The sequence below is a fragment of the Cardiocondyla obscurior genome, linkage group LG04 (genome assembly GCF_019399895.1).
Source record: "Cardiocondyla obscurior isolate alpha-2009 linkage group LG04, Cobs3.1, whole genome shotgun sequence".
Taxonomy (NCBI): domain Eukaryota; kingdom Metazoa; phylum Arthropoda; class Insecta; order Hymenoptera; family Formicidae; genus Cardiocondyla; species Cardiocondyla obscurior.
This window is the reverse complement of record NC_091867.1, coordinates 4,857,641-4,877,519: the sequence shown is the minus strand read 5'-3', so window position 1 is coordinate 4,877,519 and position 19,879 is coordinate 4,857,641. Positions and strand designations below refer to the sequence as shown.

General features: G+C 43.5%; 1 protein-coding gene across 5 annotated transcripts in view; it reads right to left on the bottom strand.

Moving 5' to 3' along the window:
- Nucleotides 1-19,879, bottom strand: part of Kek5 (kekkon 5) — a 188,598-nt gene that overhangs the window by 35,509 nt on the left and 133,210 nt on the right. For 4 of the 5 annotated variants that reach the window (XR_011545579.1, XM_070654836.1, XM_070654835.1 and 1 more), the window contains one exon: nt 7,978-8,050. The gene's annotated coding sequence lies outside the window, so the exon portion shown is untranslated. The remainder of the gene's footprint in view (nt 1-7,977; nt 8,051-19,879) is intronic. The other variant, XM_070654837.1, reaches the window with a different exon arrangement.

The window sequence follows — 19,879 nt, the reverse complement described above, 5'->3', positions numbered from 1 at the left end:
CATAGGATTTTCCGTGGTTTACAGTTCTATCGTGTGTTTTCAGAATGCGAGAGAGCACGCGGCGTAGCCCTCCGCAGAGGAAAGAGAACAGTAAAATAATACTAGTTTACAAAAAGAAAGTCGATATAAGCACGCGAGATAATATTATGTAATATAACAGGAATGTAGATATGTTTTGCTTATCCAATTGTTATGCACAACGGTTCCATTCAACTTCTGCAGCGGCGTAAGTTTAAATTGTTGGGAGGAAAACGTAACAAGCGTAGAAAAGCGCTATCAGCGCGCGATACCAAAGAGCCAGGCATTTATTGTCGACATACATGGAGTAACGTGGCCCATGTTATGTGGGGCGGACCGCTATTACGGCATTTATGAATAGGAGAACGAGAGTGCAAATGGAAATGCAACGCGGCGCATCGCATTGGCCCTGGTAATTCAGAAGTGTCGCCGAACGTACATACATACATATAGCGTTAGGCATCGTCATCATCTCGCAGCCAATCATTTTCATCTCTTTTCTCTTATTTACTGAAAGCCCACAAACCGCGCCTTTCGCGGAGCAATTATTAAACGTACCGGAGAACACAGATCGCGAAAGTTACACGCCGCGCGACGGATATTATCAGTTGTAATACCGGCATACACTCGGATACAACCGGGAGCACGTGAGGCATACGTAAAACACGATTTTCCGTATTTCAGACGCGAGCGCGGTAATTCCGACGGTACATAGAGGAGTGATGAAGTTACATTAATCCGTAACCACTACTCTAGATGAAATCCAGCGTGTAATGTGGTTACCATGGCGAGTTAAATTTCAATCCGATAAATAAACAATGACCTCGCACGGTATCGTGAATCTCGATGTATTCTCAGGATTTACCGCTGACTGCGGCAAATATGAAACTTTCTACTTCTTGCTTATTTTTATTCGCATTTATTCGGGCGTCGATAAGGTGTTCTCGCCGACGCGAATCAATGACCGAGGAACCACCGTGAGTGCGCTTCTTCGTTACTCGAGAACTCGTTTTCGCGGAGGCCGCCCCGTGGAAGTAACCGCGAGATGAATGCACGGGCTATCGCTGAATCTGCCGCATCTAACGATAAAGGCTGCGCCTAATGAGAACGCGCGCGCGCCAGTGAATTCATTACCGGAGTAGTGAAGATCGAAGAACCGCATTGTTCGACTTCCTTTCGGCGTAACTATTAATCCCGGTGGCGGCGAACTTTCAGTAATTGAAACGACGACTTAAGTTCAGTCGGCTGTGCGAATCTTTTACGCTACGACTGCTTTGTGTCTGCGTTCTCCGTCGGCACAAACGTACGTGCAAGATTATAAAGACCGAGAATATGAAGTATATGTCGCATCGATGTACTCCCCTTTTATTTTATTTTATTTTATGAGAGTTGTGCACCCCAATGGTGTCGGACGTACGGCATCTACGATAGGGCTACGGTGTATTCACAGGAATTCGCATCACATCCCCGTATACGTTCTAGTACACTACGTTCCTACAGCGTCGCCGACCTCGCGTTCTTTAATACCCTTTTCGTGTCCCTCGGAATCGCCTCCCCCTAGCGTCGGCAGTCGCCCCCGTCGCCCGTTCATTCTCCACCTCATCCTGAATGTGTTCCTACGGTCGTGTACTTTCCGACCCATGGAGATCGCGTCGGGTGAGCACAATAGGCCCTCCCGACCGACCCTTCGTCGTCGTGGCTTACCCTCGAAGAACCCACGACGGCGTCGACGAAGCGTATACAGGCATACGTGCCGACACGCCGACGACACGTCTTGTCGGTACATCCGCCGATTAACAGGCGGCAATCCTGCTTCAACAATGTTCGACGGGTTTTGGTCGCTCGATACCTGCGCGGCTTCGTAAGAATAGACCAAACGAGAGAAGTAAGCTCCTTTTACGTTCCTCCGTTTTATCCCGCTACTACTTATAAACCACCGCGGTGGGTATTTTACACTTTACGACGACGAGAATATGATTTCCATGCAAAATTCGGGTAGCATTCCAAAATACATATTTTATTTAGTTGTAGACTGTTAGGAGAGCAACGGGCAAATAATTTTACAAAAGCGTAAATATATTTGATTATACAATAAAATGTTTCTTTGCAAGCTGTTGTTAGTATCTGTCTTATTGTTAGTTTTAACTTGATCCAAAGTAAAAGAGAACGAGGAAAACTCGCGCCTCAAATTGCCAGTCGATCCAAATTCATGAAAATTGAGATCGGCAATGTCAAACGCATTTTAGAGCACCTTCTCTCGAGTGTAAACCACCGCAAACACGTCTCGGGAGAGGCAAAGATACACGACGTGCTTGACACAGATTGAATCGACAATCGTTTTGTAGACGCTTGTCTTTTCAGATGTAGAGTGAAGTGATTGCGGTGGCATACGAAGTGAAGAATTGCAAACATGCGGTCTTTCAAAGTCGAACGAAAAGAATCGGTCTTAATCGAGAAAGTTTAGGAAATGCATTTTTAAAGCGTCTAGGATGTTTAAAAGTATTATTATCTAAAATAATTATTATTAAATGGCACAAATTGTACTAAATACCTACTCCTTGAAACAAATAAATCAAAATAATTCAGACCCTTTGCATTCTTTATGCGCTACGTCGTTACCGATTATTATTAATATTTCGCGTAATGCAAAAGGTATAAAAGCGACTGTTGCAATTATCCGGTCCAACAATAGATACCGTCAAGGAGTTTAATAATTAAATACGCATTAAGAGCTGGCTATTAAGAAGTCCGATTGCATGAGGTAGCTTTTGAAATCTCTTCTTTAAGAGGCGAATCGAAAACATGAGATTCGGTTGTATGTGTGCGTTGTTCGCTTTGTCTGGTTGATGTGAAAATAAGGGACGATAAATCGCTGCTCTTTCGGACGTGAAAGGAAAGCGTAAGAGGTGCTCGTCGTGCTCCACGCTGACGGAAACGCCGAGTGAGGCGCCGGGCGACGATTAATTCAGCTTCGTTGGCTCAGAAAAGTGGTCTCGTTCGCGCGAAACTGGCGAAGATCGCGATCAATTGGGCACTTTACGTCACTTATTATTGGCGCGGATACAACGTGGAACGCGCCATTATACAGCCCCATAATAATACTTTCAATGCGCTTTGCCGGCCCTATCATATTTTATAAAAGCAGCCCGATCGTTTCTCACGTACGCGCTCGATAAATTATCCCTCTTGTCGAATCGCAGTTACATTTATCAATTTTTCATGCCACGGGACGGGCGCGGGTGCTCAACGATCTTTAATCAGTCGTGTGAATAACAAGCGAAACATTGCAATAGGAAACGCGATTTCGTTCCATCGTAGCGTCGTGACATGACAAATATCATGATTTCGCCGGAGTTAATAAAGTACAATTTTGCCGCCATGCGTTATTTATGTAACTTTTTCGCGCGAGCACTCGTGATCACGGCTAATGAAGTAATTTATGGGTGTCCAGGGACCGTCGGGACGTCCTACATTTGTAAGGCCGCTTTAATTTAAATAGATTAATTTCTATCCGAATTCACGGCGCACAAATTTTCAACCCCGGTATTTTCTATTAATGGCTCATTTGGCGCGTTTAAACCGTGCCGCGTCGGGCGCGATGTTTTATCGCCGTTCTGACATTAACCGATGCAAACACTTATACGTACCGATGTACCAACTGCGGCTAGCCGCAGATCGAAGGCCCAGCTGCACCCTTGCGCGCTTTAGGATTTTCTCTCGATTGCGTTTATCTCGCGCGTCTGTTTCGCGCACGTTGCGCAATACGAATGGGAACAGTCGGCGCGAGTGACACGGAACAACTTGCACAGCAGGGCGGATATTTATTTTTTTATTTTTTTTTTTAATCCAGAGCGGATTTTTTTGTAATTAAAATTTGATTTGCATTCCAGTGTACGTTTTTTATACACGTAGTAAAAAATGTTATATTTTTTAAGAGTAATGTATACTCTTCTCGCGCTATTATTTCTTGCTCTCTCTCTTTCTCCTACGCTTTCGCATCATCGCATAGTACGACTGACTAAGAAATCCAATCATCCATGACAGGCATTGTAAATTACTTCCTGAAGATGGACCTGAAGTACGTGCACGCCTTGTACCCACGTGTCAATCATCCCGCGATCCTTTCAAAAGTTCCCTACTCCACCTTCGTATTCCTCTAGGTGAGTAATCGCACCGCACGTTCGATCCTTTCTCAGAGCACGTTTCGCTTTTTTTCCCCGTTCGGTAATCGTGCCAGGTAAAGCGAGCAGATAGGTAGGCTTTCGTATCGGCGAGCCACCGCGCTAGTACGCGAGTAAAACCGCATCGCCTTATCTGGACAATAACGTCTCGCATATATCGTGTCGCGGGCCACCGGGTTTTCCTTCTTCCCTTCTCTCTTGTCCTGCGAAACTTTCGCGGTTGCGAGAGTGCAATATAAGCTGTATCCGCCGTGCGATTTCGTCCGGTCACGAAGACGCATACATTCTCACACGGGGGGGTGGCACACGGGCGGGCACATATCAGTCGGCGCGATATCCTCGATCGCATGCCGCGCCGTCGGCTATACGCTTCCCATTGTTGGTGGCGGCCCGTTCGAGCATCGAACCGCGATAGAGCGGCCTCTTTTCTACCTTGGTGGCGTCGCGGATATTAAGGTCAACGCGAGCGATCGGGTGGTAGGCGTTCGGACCGATTTTCTACATAATTTCACGTGATAATATTGCGGCGCGGAGCTACTATTGTGCCCGCGATATTTCGAGAATATCTACATCTGCTGTTTTTCGAATCGCTAACGAGTTACGTGATCATTACAAAGCCCGTTCAGCGAATATAATATTAAAAGGCCGGATCGCGATGGAAAAATGTATCTCTTTCAGTCGCGGCGTTTGAGAAAAATTCTGTGCCACAACAGCAAATCCTGCGCCGAGATTGTTAAGACATTGTTATGGATGTTCGTGGGAAATTTCCGGTTGTAAAATAAAATATATATATTTAAAAAAAAAAAAAGTTTTTTTTGTGATTTTCGAATATCCCTTCGGTTGAACGCGGCATAACAATTTAACAGAATGTTTTATTTCTGGACAGGTTAAATTTCAAATTAATCAAACGACACGTAGAAATATATTCAACCATTAATATGAAATTTAATTATGTATTTGAACGCAAACCAAGTTACTAATACCACCGCTGGATTATGTGGGAGCGTAGCTCGGAAATATAAAATACCTATTATTTCAATGCTTATATTACAATTTCAAGTTAATTGAATTATCAATACGAGTGCAACGCGTGAAATAATTGATGAAAATGAACGGAGCGGTGCGGGTGCATTTTCATTTATCCGTATTAAAAACACGGGCTGTATACCGTCTTCGTATTTGCGTAATATAACTCTTTGTTATGTCTGCATGGGGATAAAAGCAGAAACCGCGGTACGGAGATGTTTTCGGAAGTGAGTGAGCCACGTAGAGTTACGGTGGCTCCCGCGAGCATCGGCGAGAAAAGATCTCTCTCGTAGTAGCGAGCGTGACAAGTGGCGGGACGAAACTCCGCCGTTGGGTGTCGATACAATATGGTTACACTTCCGCCCCGTGTCCCCGCGACGGCCGTACATCCCTTTTAAATCCACCTTTACGGCGCCGAGGGACGGCGCGTGAGATCCGTCAAGATGACGGACATCCTTTAAATTCGCCGGGAAAGCTGCGGGGCGGGCACGGATGACGACTCCCCGAGGATGCTGAATGTACCAGCGAGCGAAATGAAATTCTGGTCGGCGCGTCCTCTCTCTCTCTCTCTCCCTCTCTCTTTCTTTCTCCCGCACCCGCGCCTTTCTCGTAAATCGACCGAGGATGTAGACGACGGGCGGCAATAGGTAGGCACATCTGCACGCCAAAGTAAATGGAGAAGGCGTTCGCTCGTGAGCGGGCAAGCCGCTGCGGAGAGGGCTGATCGAAACGTAATTGGCATCGCGCAGGCCGGAGAGTGGTCGATTCAAGATCCCAATACCGTGGCTCTTCTCCCTTAATTGCGCGACGCCGAAATCGAGCGAGCGCGCGCGCCAGGAATAATTGAAATCACACGAGAGCCGGCCATTCTCGCTGTTTAACCATGTTTACGCGACATCAGATCCGTTTCGACGTGGGCGGCACACACGGCACATTTCGTCGGATTTAATGGAAAGTTAATTAGTATTGGCATCGACGTGCATGCGACCTTATACGCTCGTAGCGAATCGCTGCGAGCGGGCCGCGTGCTCGTTGAGTTTGACATTTCCTCTCGTATTTTCTCTTCGTCCATCCTTCTCCTTTCGGGTGATTTTGGATTAAAACCGAATTATGTATACGCTTAAAAACTTTTTCTACTGCTCCGCGCCGCGTTATTATTTTACGCGCATCATCTCTGCTCCGGGTAGAAGCGTAAGTATTCAGTTACGAAGCGCGTGATCATTACAGTGGAAATTTCATGAAAATTAGATGTCGAAGAGATGTGCCGCGCAACGGTGCGTCAGCGCGTGCTAAACGTGAGATATTAAATACACAATAATGAATTGAGAGTTACTTTGCGAGATAATCCGTATGTCATTTCAACTAATCTCGATTCGCGTGATTACTGGACCGTGCAGTCGATAGCGCTATTTCAAATTAATTGCATTTGCGCATATTATATAATTACTATACATATTATTAAATCACGATCGGTATAATCGTTATTATTGCTAGCGACATATTTAATTGTGTTCACTAATCCGCAACTCTCTATTTTTTTCTTTTTTTTTTTTTTTTCTTCTTTTTTTTCACGTTGAAGATTGTACACGCTTGGATAATAACGTAATACGCGTGATTGAATTTCTGCTACATTTTATGCTTCGGTACTGACCGAATGGTAATTGTTACGACTAAAATTGAAATCCAAAATAGAGATAAAGGGTAGAAATAAAGACTGCGTTTACACTTTCAATGCTTCGTTATGAAAAGCACGCGATTCACTGCGGGAATTTACGCGAAGTACGTAGAGTTGTAAACTTTGATTACCAGATAATGCTTCACATTTCGTGTTGCGACCCCGATATTCGATATAGGAAGCGCATAATAGAAGTACACATATCGAAATGAAAAAGAGGCAGCGGTGCGCGCGTTAATTAATTGGCTCGGCTAAATGGGCAGCATCTCGTTCGCGCATTTACCTGTATGCGTCAACAGATAAACCGGAAGCACCGGGCAATCGAGTCAATCACCGAGAGTAAAACCGCGCGCGGATTTATTCGTTCTCTTCGCTTCTAGCCGCGCGGCCGCGCAAAGTTAACCGCGGGCGCGTTCGCAAAACCCCCGATAAATTGAATTTCAATTGCGAAAAGCGTATATGCGTGTCCCCGAAATGTAAATCTGGGACCGTGAGAAGCTTACCGCAGGACGGATAAGCGAGAGACAGAGAGAGAGAGAGAGAGAGAGAGAGAGAGAGAGAGAGAGAGAAAGAGAGAGAAAGCGAGCGACTGTTCGACGGCCCGGTTTTCGTTTGTGTATATCGTCACCTCCTAGATTACGCGTAGAGCTCATCAAAACGGAGATCAAAGCGAGCTTATTTATGCAAATTGCTTTTTAACAATTGCCGACATGTGACGTCGCGTTTAAACAGATATTCTTCCCGCATCCCGCATGAATTTTCAGGGAGGAGGGAGGGTGAAGTTTTAAATTTTCGTCACCGTGGCATGCTTGGTCCCTTCGACGCGCGGTATTTCACAGGAACGCTCACATCGTCAACAGCATGCCGCGCGCCACGACAAACTCGTTACTGTATTAAGTACCCTCGGGAAATCTTTCTTTCGTGCCGCGTGCTTAACGAACGTTCTTAATGGAATTACCGCATTTGCGCCGCGCCGCGCAAGAATTTGCGGTTCGTTGCCCGTGGCATGTTAAGTGGCAGGCTGGCAATTGAATTTCAAGTCGCCGAGCCGAGAGGTCAGTTTATCGCGCTGCTTACCTACGTGTCGAACTGGGATAATTTCTCCTGGACTACGTGGACGGTGCGATCATGTCTCTCAGCGGCCGGCATCCTGAAATCAGACGTGAATGGATCATTTATCACCGCCGGCAGGCGTTCGCGTCGATTATAGTAATAGCTGGGCGGTTCTCGCAAAGGATTACCACGATCGGACGAGCGATACGCATGTTTTTTTTTTTTTTACAATACACACGTTATTTTCATTTCCGCATATACACACGTATATCCGCGCATATTCCTTGTACTTTTCGAACGAGATTAAATGCCTGCGCTTTTTCGGCGTTATCTGAAATTTCCGAGAAACCCGCCCGACTCCTTTGAGATCATCTCGTTAATATATAAGAGCAATGTAACATCGTCACCGCAAACGCCACTAAGGATCGTTTCCCATACATTACAACCGACATCTCATTCGCTTCTGTAGTTGAATCTCATCGCGTGAAAATTGGAAAAGTTCAAAGCGCTCGTCGCCGCCACTGGCGCGATGTTAAAGAGAACGAAGGAGAGGCTGGGGAGAGAGAAGGGGAGCGGCCAAAAGGGAAACTGTGGCGTGCCGAGGTCGGGGATAGAGAAAAAGAGAGAGAAAGAGAACGGAAAAAGCGCGGACGAGAGAAGCCGCGGGAGATATTGTTTCCGCGGCGCGGAGCGATTGCATTCGATTTTACGGGACGCGGCAACTCGCGCGGAACGAATCTATTGTGCGAGAGGAGTTAAATCGTGTACCGCCGTGGATTTAATATGCGCGAGTGCTGGCGACCGCTCGTGTTGCACGTTGCCCGGCATACCGGCCGGCGTACCGCTCAATTTTAATCGGGCCGCCGGCCGTAACCCACGGTATAACGAAAACGGAAGTCGCCCGAAGTTCCGCGTTTACATTAAAGCCAACCGGATGTTATCCACCCCCAAGACGCGCCCTCGGCGGCTCACTTTTAACTCGTAAATGGTTGCGCCGCGAACCGCGCCAGAGATAAAGGGGCTGTTTTGTTCTCCCTCTTAGAAATTATACAAGATATCGCTGTACTTCTCACGCGGCTTTCTTCGCGAACTGGCACACCCACAAGTGCACATTTAAGCTGCGGTTAAAATACGCAAACGTTTCATAAGCCGTTGGAAAGAAAGATGTTATTTCTTGAAAGGCGGTGAGGTAGCGCGCGCCATTTCTTACGATAGATCTCTCTCGTACATTAATTAAATCCCTTTTACATTATGCTGCGTTATCGTGTTTCGAAATGTAACATTTGAAACCTGTTAATTTGACAGAAAATATGACGGTAGTTCCTGGCGGTAACGTCTACGTGCCATTTCCGCTTAAATAATCACACAACATTCACTTAGCGTCCATCCGAATTATGTGAAATTCCTTCATAATTCATGTTCTGTCGCGCGGTACAACAGTTCGCTGCGCCTGAATCACGGCTGCATGCTATTTGCTGAAAATCAGAATAAAGAGAAGACACTACCAAGCTAGGGGCAAGAGAGAGACCTATCGTTGCCCGGACGTTCAAAGCCGCCTCTTATAAGGAATCGCGAGTAATTGTCAGTAACTAATTATTCGCAGATGTCCGGCTTCACGAGGCGCAGTCAATCCTCAGGGAGATGCGAAAGGTTCAGTTCTGTAGAAGCCTTACTTTCCTTCTATCATGAGATCCCTTTCGGTGGCGCAGGCTTCGTTTCGCGTCGCGGTGATAGTAACGTTTGTCCAAGGTCTGTCAGCATTTTTATTTCTTTTTTTTTTTTTTTTTACGTTGGACCATTAACGTCGACAACTGCCGTTACCGTCGTCCTCGTATTTATCAATTAACTCGCGAATATGACGCGACGCGTCACGCCGGATCGGTTTGCACGCGCGGAATATGGGCTAGTCGGGCGAAATCGATAGGAGCGAGCTAGTTTTTCTGTCGAGGTCTGTGCACCCGCAGGTGGATACGTGCCTCCTCCAAGTTCGATGAAAAATTTATGAAGAGTCGGATTTACGAGAGACTGCGGGCTCGCGCGCTTAACGCGCGACGGTGGGAACTATGACGGTAGCGCGCGAGAGTGCATGCTGAGAAGAGGAAAAACGACGTACGAGGAACACAAAATTCTCCTCGTGCCGTCGTCGGCACGAGGAGAGACGATGGAATTTTTATAACGACACGTTTTGCGCCCGGGATTATTTTAGGGACGGTCCCCGCGGGAAACGCGCAAGCACTTCTGCGAGGGTACACTCGCGAGAACCAGACCCCGGAAATGAATTCGCGCGTCGACATCACGTGCTTCCGGTATACTTTTTTCATGCCGCACGGTCGCTCGCTAATGTGGAAAACATGTTGTGGAAACTTGCGTATGGGGGAGAGGGGGGTGTATTACTTTCGGTTACTTATCGACGGGACGACCGAGGAGATGCGTGACGCGTTTACAAAGCCGCAGCCCAGGTAGAGAATTTTTCATACTCGCGATAATTGCATTTTGATCTTTTTCGACGTTTTCCAAACATGTTGCAAACACAAAGGCGTATAAACACGAATTTTCAAGGGGTAATCGATAAAACGACAATTCGATTACCTACCAATTGGCGAAAACCGGAACGATATATAGAGTCAGTTGTTGGAAAAATGTCGCACTGATCGGATTGAATGAGTACTTCAATTGTAATTTGCAATTTTGATTCAAAACAGCGTGGCCGAGTAACCGCGGGACTGCAAAAGATAAAACCAAATTCGGGAACTCGTTTAAACTCCAATTTATAAAACACGATACGGATTAATAAATAATAAAAAAAAAAAAAAGAATAATTTTCTTAAAATAAATCGTAACAACACATTTAAACCGTGATATGTAATTTATAAGAACAATTTTAATTCTTAATCTTGTGAAAAGGAATAGTTAATAATCAAGCGTTTAATAAGGGTATTAATGATCGATCGTACATTATTATAATAGATAATTAAACGTTGATTAAAATTTATTAACACGTCGGTTTGAAGATTATAGCTTTATAGTCACCGTAATATTGAAACCTGATGCTCGTAAATTCATAATGCCCGTGCAGGCTATTCGAAATAAAGCAGTTGCATGAATAATGTAATATCTGATAGATTCTTCATCCCGTATAAGACATTAAAGCGCTAACACGACAGACCCATACGCTTTTACGACGCGACAGAAAAATAATACACGCGCGTGTTTGATCGATTCGACCATTCCGGATTATACAACCGCCAGTTGCGAGAAACCGTTCGAGCATCGATTCTTTTTCGGCTCCGCCGCGCGATTCCGTTTTAGCGTTGTATACGCTGGTATACACCTTGAGGATTTCGGGATTATCCCAAATCCTTTGTTGCCCTAGAAGCAGAAGGATTTCTCGAGGACCGCCGTCGACTCGGCACCCTTCAAAGGTTGCAACAAGGTCCCTGCAATCTCTCTTCGAACACCCCCAGCCTCCTTTGGTCCACCAATAACACTGAAATAACGTCTTCCACGTACCGAGTGTTCGAAAATTTGTAGACCAATTCGACGGCCGGCGTAAGACCGATATAAAAGAACGCGGACGACATATGAAAGGTTTCTCGCAAGTATGACGTACGTTCATGATTGATCGCCGGCGTCTGCCGATCGGGATTAACTTTCGGTTCGGAGTATTGAGATTCGGAGGAAATCTCTTATCGAATCTCTCTCTTTCTCTCTCGGTGTTAGCGGAATATCGGATAAGAACGTAGAGTTACATTAAATACCGGAACACTTAATGGCGGCTTGCGGAGATGAGATCTTCGCTATGAACGAGCCTTGTGGCGCGACGCGACTTCCGCCGCGCGACGATTCTTCCGCCACATTTATCCCATCGTCGTGATATATACATCGAGACAGCAGTGCCTCCGCTATTGGTGACCATTATCTTCTAATCACGCGGCCCGCAAATACAACCATTAAAACGTATTACGATCGTAACGTGTATGTATAACGTTCATTACAACACCGGCGACAGAGGACTCCGGCGCCGGAGTTCCTTTCTCGTCATTTGATACGCCTTATCGCCGACGGGCTAACAATTACAGGACAAAGGGCTCGAGAGAGATCTGCGAGGTTCGACGCGATTCCCAGTTCGGCGAAAGAAGGGGAGGGGCAAACAGGGGGAGGGAGGGAGGGTTAACCAGAGCGCATTTCGTCATTGTTTCACGGTGAGGATAGACTCTCATTGTTCTCGCACGAGCCCTGGCCGGGGGGTTATGCGCTTTCGGCGACGAAGGTAAACGCTTCCAGGGATCACGGCGGGTCTCGTCGCGTAACCCGGAGAACTTGGGTGTGTGGGCGACACTAGTGGCCAAACGGACGAGGTGTCTACTCGAAACCTTCGTGTACCGATGCATCCCCTCATTTGTAGCCGCTCCCGTATACATATAGGTCAGTACTCCCGAGATACGAAATAGCGCCGGCGGCGGAGCGTGGTGCTGAATTATTGAATCACTATAGCCCGGCCCATATCATCGTAGCGCAGTAACAAGATTGTACGTCCGCCATTACGCTTGCCGTCCGGATAAATAGCTGTGGACCGGCCAGCTGGAATCACCCTAGTAAGCGACCACTCTTGGATATCAGATCGAGGACCCGCGATTGCGCGAACGCTCGCTTTGATTGCGATGATCTATGAAAGCATTTGCGCGAGATTACGATTGTAACAACCCGGAGGCCGCGTTTCCCCTCGCAGTCGATGTCAGTGCACTGCCCGCGACAGATGAACATTGACAACTACCGACAACCACTAATGGCCCCGGTAATTTTATATCGCGCCGCGCGATCTCTCAGCTATATAGCGATTAAGAAATCGCGACGCGAAAATAAATAACAGAAAATAAAAAACGTATAAGTAATGAATATAAGTAATGAACTTGCTCTGAAAATTAAAAATTAACATTTACGAAGAACGTTCTTAAACGAGTCTAGGAGGGATAAAGATGGTTGTGAGGATGGCGGTACATATCGCGATGCCGTCAGTTGCTGTATTAGAGCGGAATTTAAAGAAAATATCGCGATGTTTGCGCTGCTGATTTTAAGGAAGCATCGTCGTCTCCTGTCGATACCTACGTTTCGTAAAACAACATCGTCTAGATTCAACAATAAGTGCAACAATCGTAATGCACTTTTATTTACATACCTTTCTCTTTTTCTCTCTCTCTTTTTTTTGTTTTTTAGTTTATTTGGAATCTTCTTAACAAAACTTAAATCAATTAAAACGAAATTTCATAAAAGCTGTAAGCGTGATAAATATCATGTTTGCTAAATTAAACGTGGGGTCCAATATTGGTGGAACGTATTTTTTTTTATTTTGCTAATTAACAGTGCTAATACGGAAATAGTAGTTATTAACAGTAATTTGCAAGTACCAGCTGAATTTGCTGCACGGTGCTGGAGGCGATGATCGATACACCTCAATGAAAATGTAATTATCAGATTGCAGCTAAGCTGGTTCGGTTTACAGTTACATTAGAGAGATTAGAATAGCAACAAGAAAATGTTACTTGCAAATTGGAATATCTGTAACGTAAACGTTGATTATAATTGATAGAAATAGAGATAGAATGCTCAATACAAAAATACTGCTTGTAAAAACGAATAGCAATGAATTATTGTTACGTAATATTAAATCGCTTTTTGTTATCAGTGTTTAAGATTCGGTATTGATTTTATGTCGGCATGGAAACAAAAAAAAATTTAATTAATAATGATACGATGTTTTCAAACGTAAGTTTTACGGTTTAATTTTCTATAGTTTGCCGTCATTAATGTGATGGAATTAAAACATTGAAGATTATTTGCATATGATGCATCGGCTGCTTCTATATAGAAGCAAATAACTGCCAAAATGGCCCATTCGTATGCATTGTTGAAAGCTGAAATAATTATTTATTTATTGTAATTAATTACATATGTATCAAGCTTTGTATGAAATCACGTCATAAAAGATCTCTTTTTTCACATCATGTTGAAATCAATAATACATATTTGCAGATTTTAATATTTTTACATTTGTTAAAGATAATGCAATGAATTGGCATATAAACCGATAATACACAAATCTGCTAGAATAATTTGACTAACTAAATAATTCTGCATGAAAACGAAATAATGTATTGCTTTAAATATCTCGCGCTAATACCGGTACATTGTTCATAAATACTATTAATCGACTATTAATTAGAAAATTTGAAATGGCACAAATACACACAAAACAACGATTCCGGTTATTCTGAAAATACAATTAGAAAGAGCATTCGTAGTATTTAGTATTTTATCTTGTTAATAAAAAAATATTTTTAAGAAATTTTTTTAAAGAATTTATTATGAAGCAAAATATAGGAGATTAATAGATTTTTCAATTTTGATTTGACGTGTCGCAATGTATATCGATTTAGATGCATTTGTGAAATTACGCTGACACCATTCGTAGAGTTGTGATCTCTACTGAATGATAATATTTTAAATGTAAATCATAAAGCATCCAATATATAACATAAATTTATTTTTTCTTCGTTGATCCTTCTTTTTGCGTGTAAAACCGAATTCAAGCCGAGCAAATAAGTACGAACAAACACGAATGAATAAGTTGTTCATTGAAGCAAATTGTTTCTTCGTGTTCGTTCTTGATCGCTTACTCAATCTGGATCCGACTTAATTCAATAGAAAAGTTACAAAAAAAAAAGAAAAAAAAGAGATAAAAAAGATACTATCAAACTGTATTTCTTGACAGTGTCTAGGAAGATGAATTAAAGCTGAGAGTACTCGATAGAGTAAATCATGTGACAAATACTTCGTCGTCGGCTTTCATAAATCCTCGATTCTGTGCATATTTTACTTCATTTAAATGAGACATTTCGGATCGATATGTCAGTCGCATTGTCTCAACACATAAAGCTTTATGTTCGCATGGTAGTCGCGCTACAAAATGTATTCGAGTAAATACACGTCAACGTGGCTGCGAATGCAAAAAGTATGAGATGACATATGAATAATTAGCGTGGAAAAATGGTAGTATAGCACGCTATCTAAATATATGTTGAACGCAAGGAGTCGTATTGATGCCAACTATTTAAGCCGGCAGGGGAGAAAAAAAAGTTAATAGCAGAGATGATGTTATGTATAATTAAGCGCGACTTCGCTCAACGTTGGAGCCGGGACAAGTCGGCTGCCGCCTTCTTGTCTTGCTTCGAGATACGACTCCTCAGCGTTGGCTTCTATTGATTCATACTGACTAGTCCCACCGCAGGGCGAAGACGTAAGGTAATGCGATCAAGAAAAGGAAATAGAATACATACTGTCGTCGCATGTACATTAGCGAAGAAGCCACAGAGGCACGAAAATGGTCTTGGGCGTAACAGTAGACGGTATTCACGCGGGAGTTACGTTATTCCTTTGCACATAATTTATACTATAGTAGACATTTGAATTTTAATTGAAAATGCAAACAATCGTCTTGTTGGAATGCAAAGTTCTGATAGACAAATTATCGGAGCTTTCGTTCATATTGAGTTTCTTACGTTTATCTTATTCGTCCTTCGAATCATTATACTTTACCACGAGAAATTGTCTCATTCAAATTAATGGATTGTTATTGCTGATGGATTACGGAATTGGATAGCGATGCTGTTTAATTAGGATTGAAATTGAAGCTCAAATAGACAAATTCTCTAACGAATGCACGAAAGAAAGAAAGAAAGAAAGAAAAAAAAAAAAAAAAAAAAAAAAAAGGTGCGATAAATACATGGGCGCAGGCGGAAATGTAAGGTGATAAAAGGGGAACTGTAATTGGGGATCGTTTGGTTGCCCGACGAAGCCGTTTCCCACTGAAAACGCGAATCTTTTCGATTACCGGATTTTCGGCATTGTTCTGCTCGCCTTTGTTCGTACGAGCGTTTTTCCGGAGTTTCGCCAATTTAAAGTTTCTGCCGTCTCATCCGCGGTACCTGCCATTTCTTGCCCTTCAGTTTTCCACACTTTTCTTTTTTTCTTTCATCATTCACAACTATTTTTCATCTTCTTTCGCGGCACTTCATTTCCCTACGTTATTCATCTCTTCTTTTTGTCCTTATATTTTCCATAATGCTAACAACATGTTTTTAAGAATTCTTTTGATCAAGTAATTTAACGCGCAGTACCAACACCATGTTTTTTAACGCAAACGCCTGACAATTAACTTTGTCATTTCATAAAAAAAATTTTACTTTATTTTTTTATCGATTTAAATTATTGATATTCCGTAAACTAAAACTAAGTTGCGCATATAAACATGTCGATAAAGTCGAGAGTGATGACAGTGTAAAAAATGCGGTGCTAGAGTTTTAAAAAAGTTTAATGCTCGATAGCAACACGGTCCCGCAATTACATTGATTGTCGCGTGACTGAAGTTTGGTAAATGTTGTCGCGATTTCTCGTCGACCAATGCCAAATCCCGGCGCTGAAACAGGTCGTTTCGCGGTTGTTACACGTTAGTTTAGGGAGTAAGGGTCGATTAGCCCGGCAGAAGTCAGAGCTAAGAGCATAAAGCACACTCCTGAGCCCTGGTTTGGCCGATTGCCCGCGTCTTCATCCCTTCGGACACCCGCTGTCTGCTCCGTTTCCTCACCCTTTCTCCTCTTCCCGCCCTTATCTCATCTTCTCTCTCTATCTCTCTCTCTCTTTCTCTCTGACCTCCTCTTTCTCGTTGTGGTACAATTCTCCATGGAACCGAAAGCTACAGCGCTGCGTTTAAACGGAAGGGACGTGACGTTAAATGGGTACACCTAATACCCACGAGTCTGAATTATACGACAGTCCTTACCGCTCATTTGGTATTCCGCGAGGATAATTTCACCTGAATCCATTAGGTGCTCGCGAACGGACGGACGAGCGGTGTTAGATATCCTTCTCGCATTTCGGAGACATGCAAGCGCACGTTGTCGTCAAGCAGAGGAAACAGAAGAGTGACTCATTACGCGTCCCGGAGCACATTCTTTAAGAAGGTCCGTCATCGCGACACGTATAACTGTTATATTTCGTCGACCTATCTCGCCGAGCCGGATATTTCTATTTCACGGAAATCCGTCGCCCCGTTACAGTTATTATTTTAACATTCAACGGTAAAAAAAAGAAAAAAAGAAAAAAAAATTTTGCTGCAAACGTTACACAATCTTTTTCACGAATTTATTGGTTATTTTTAATATCCGCGACGGAAACGAATCAGCGTGTATCCAATGTAAACAACGGTATATAGATAACGGGAATTGAAAACATTTTCAAATGAGATAGCGGGACGAAAAACGGGTATCGTGCCTTAATAGAAAAGTCGAGAGGGGAAGCATTTAAAATATTTCGGCCGCAGATGCTCCTGACAAGCGCGCGCGAGTGCAAAAACGCAAAATACGGCAAAAAATTTCAAACATGTACATACGCTCACACATGCGCAATCTCGTTCAGCAAAGTTGACGGATTAGATTATGGCAAAAGTAAAACGCAACATGTATTTAATCATTCACGCGGAGCTTGCGAAGTGAAACGAGGTTAAACCTCATATAAAATAAATTTCTTTTAATATATTTCTTTCTTTCTGACAGCTGCTGTAATTAGCTGCTAAATGATACATTTTAACGTAACGGCTTTGCGAGAAACGTATTACCATGATCTCGTTATAACCAGCTCCCTACTATTTTCTCGAAAAAGCATTAGCGATTATAATCTTGAAATTCATTATTAAGCGCAAAGTATGATGTAATCCGTTGGTGCAATAGAATTCATTTATAATAATTCTCGCGCTTTCATCTCCTTCTTCCCTTTTAAAACAGTGCGATGGAATAAAGCGTTCAATATCGCTCTTTTGATACCTAAACCAGATAGAAGCACCGCTGCGACATGTACCGTATATCTTGATGATCCAACTACCACCGGGCAATAAATGTTAACTCCCTTGAGGAGCGAGAGAGAGTAATAAAGCCAAAGCTGGTTTTGTATCCCTTATAAGTGAACTATCCCGGAGCATTTCGACGTCTTTCGCGCGAGAGGCAGGGCAAGGGGGAGAAGTAATTCGTTTCCGCTCTTATCTCCGCGCGATCGTCTCGTTGGCGTCAACAGGTATCCGACGAACCCGCGCACGCTTTTCGTCGTACCGTTTACGTGCGTGCGGTTCGCCAGGCTTCATCGAGAGACAGGTTCGTCCGCGCAGTTCGCCCGGTGACGCGGTGAGTGGCATTTTATTGAGAGCAAAGTGAATTCCCGGGCGCCGACGATGCCAAATAAGCTGTTTCCCGCGCTCGATACAGCTTAGCCCCCCCTCATCCCGCCCGTTCTTCTTCGCTTCGTCCACCGAATACGGCTGTGTGCACGGCACCGACAGATAAACAGCAGAAAAGCCCGGCTTTCTATTGAAGAGCCGCCCAATTGAAACGGCGGTGCCTGCAGGCTCTCTCGTCGGTCGAGAGACGCAAGTGGGAAGATAACTTTTCGCGATCTACTTCTGGTCTTCCGCTCCCGCGAGGCCAAATGCGTATTAAACGAAAATCCGTAAGCGAATCCTCTCTGGACGGTCCGGGCAAAGAATGAACGAACGCGCGCGTCAACTCTTATCTCTGCAGAACAAAGTAGCGCAATTAAGACGAGAGACTATACTGAAAAATCTGTCGTGCATGATCCATGATATCCTCCTTCTTTTTTTTTTTTTTATTTTTTTTTTATCTTTGCCGTTAACTGACAGAATAGCTTTATTTATATATATTAGATTATTTATATATATTAGATTAAACTTGGAGAAAAAAAGAAACATTTTTATATAAAAAAAATTGAAGAGAAGCATTCTATATGTTGTAATAAAGCATGGGTAATGCAAACTCATAGTTATGGAAATAACGACTGCTTCCTTACAATAACAAGGATTTCGTTTACACCATAACGTACCAGCTACAGTTATTACACTTTCGCGTTCTTCCGAGCTTGCATTGTGTGTACCGTAACAATAATTTTATGTCGGAGCCTTAAAGCGGGGGGGATTGCAAGAGTATCACAAGTGGATGCCTTGCAACGATAAAGAGAATTATGCCGTAAGAGTTGAAACGATGTATTTCTCTAACTTTACATCGAGGATCGCGTGGCATTCTCGCATTCGCTGGAACGTATAGAAATAAAAGCGTCTTTCCTTCGCGTAAAATTTTTCTTATTTCGAGAATGCACTTTACTAAATTTAATTATTAATCCCTCGATAATGCATCTTAAAATTATTAGGAGAGGCAAAACTTTTAATATTTTTCTGGGCTCCGAGCGATGTATTTTCCTTTCGATATAAAACGTAAATTATTATCGAACTATTTTAATATAATCAAAACTCGCCCGCTCGGTGTTGTTAGTTTTGGTATTACAAGTTAAACGGCAAATGCCATTATTACACGATAGATATTATATTGCATTCCACGAGTATTGATTAATTTTTGCGCCACGTAATTGAAACTGATTGAAATAGGGACGCGCAATCGTCTCCACCTTTAAAGTGTCGTGCACGTTATTGGCAATAGATTAATGAGACGTCCTCGGCAGTCGATCAATTTCTCCAATACGATGGGTAACCACGCCTCCATCGAACTGTCACTTCCCTCTCGATCATTTCAGATGTATTTCTGTCTGCGGTGGAGACGCGAGACAGATATCGAGAACATTTTAGGAATCAAAGAAGGTTGATCTGTACCGGCGTATAAAAGGAAAATAGCTTATAGATAGCAAGATGACGGCAAGAAAGAGAGAACGTTTGTAAATGCGTTTGTGTGTGTTGTGTGTGTTTATATGTATATGGGAGAGAATTGCGATATCGAAATCACTACGAGAGATTGTGGCGAACCGCGGAAAATAGAGTACGCCAATGAAGAAGAATGGCCACCAAATTCCCGACAGG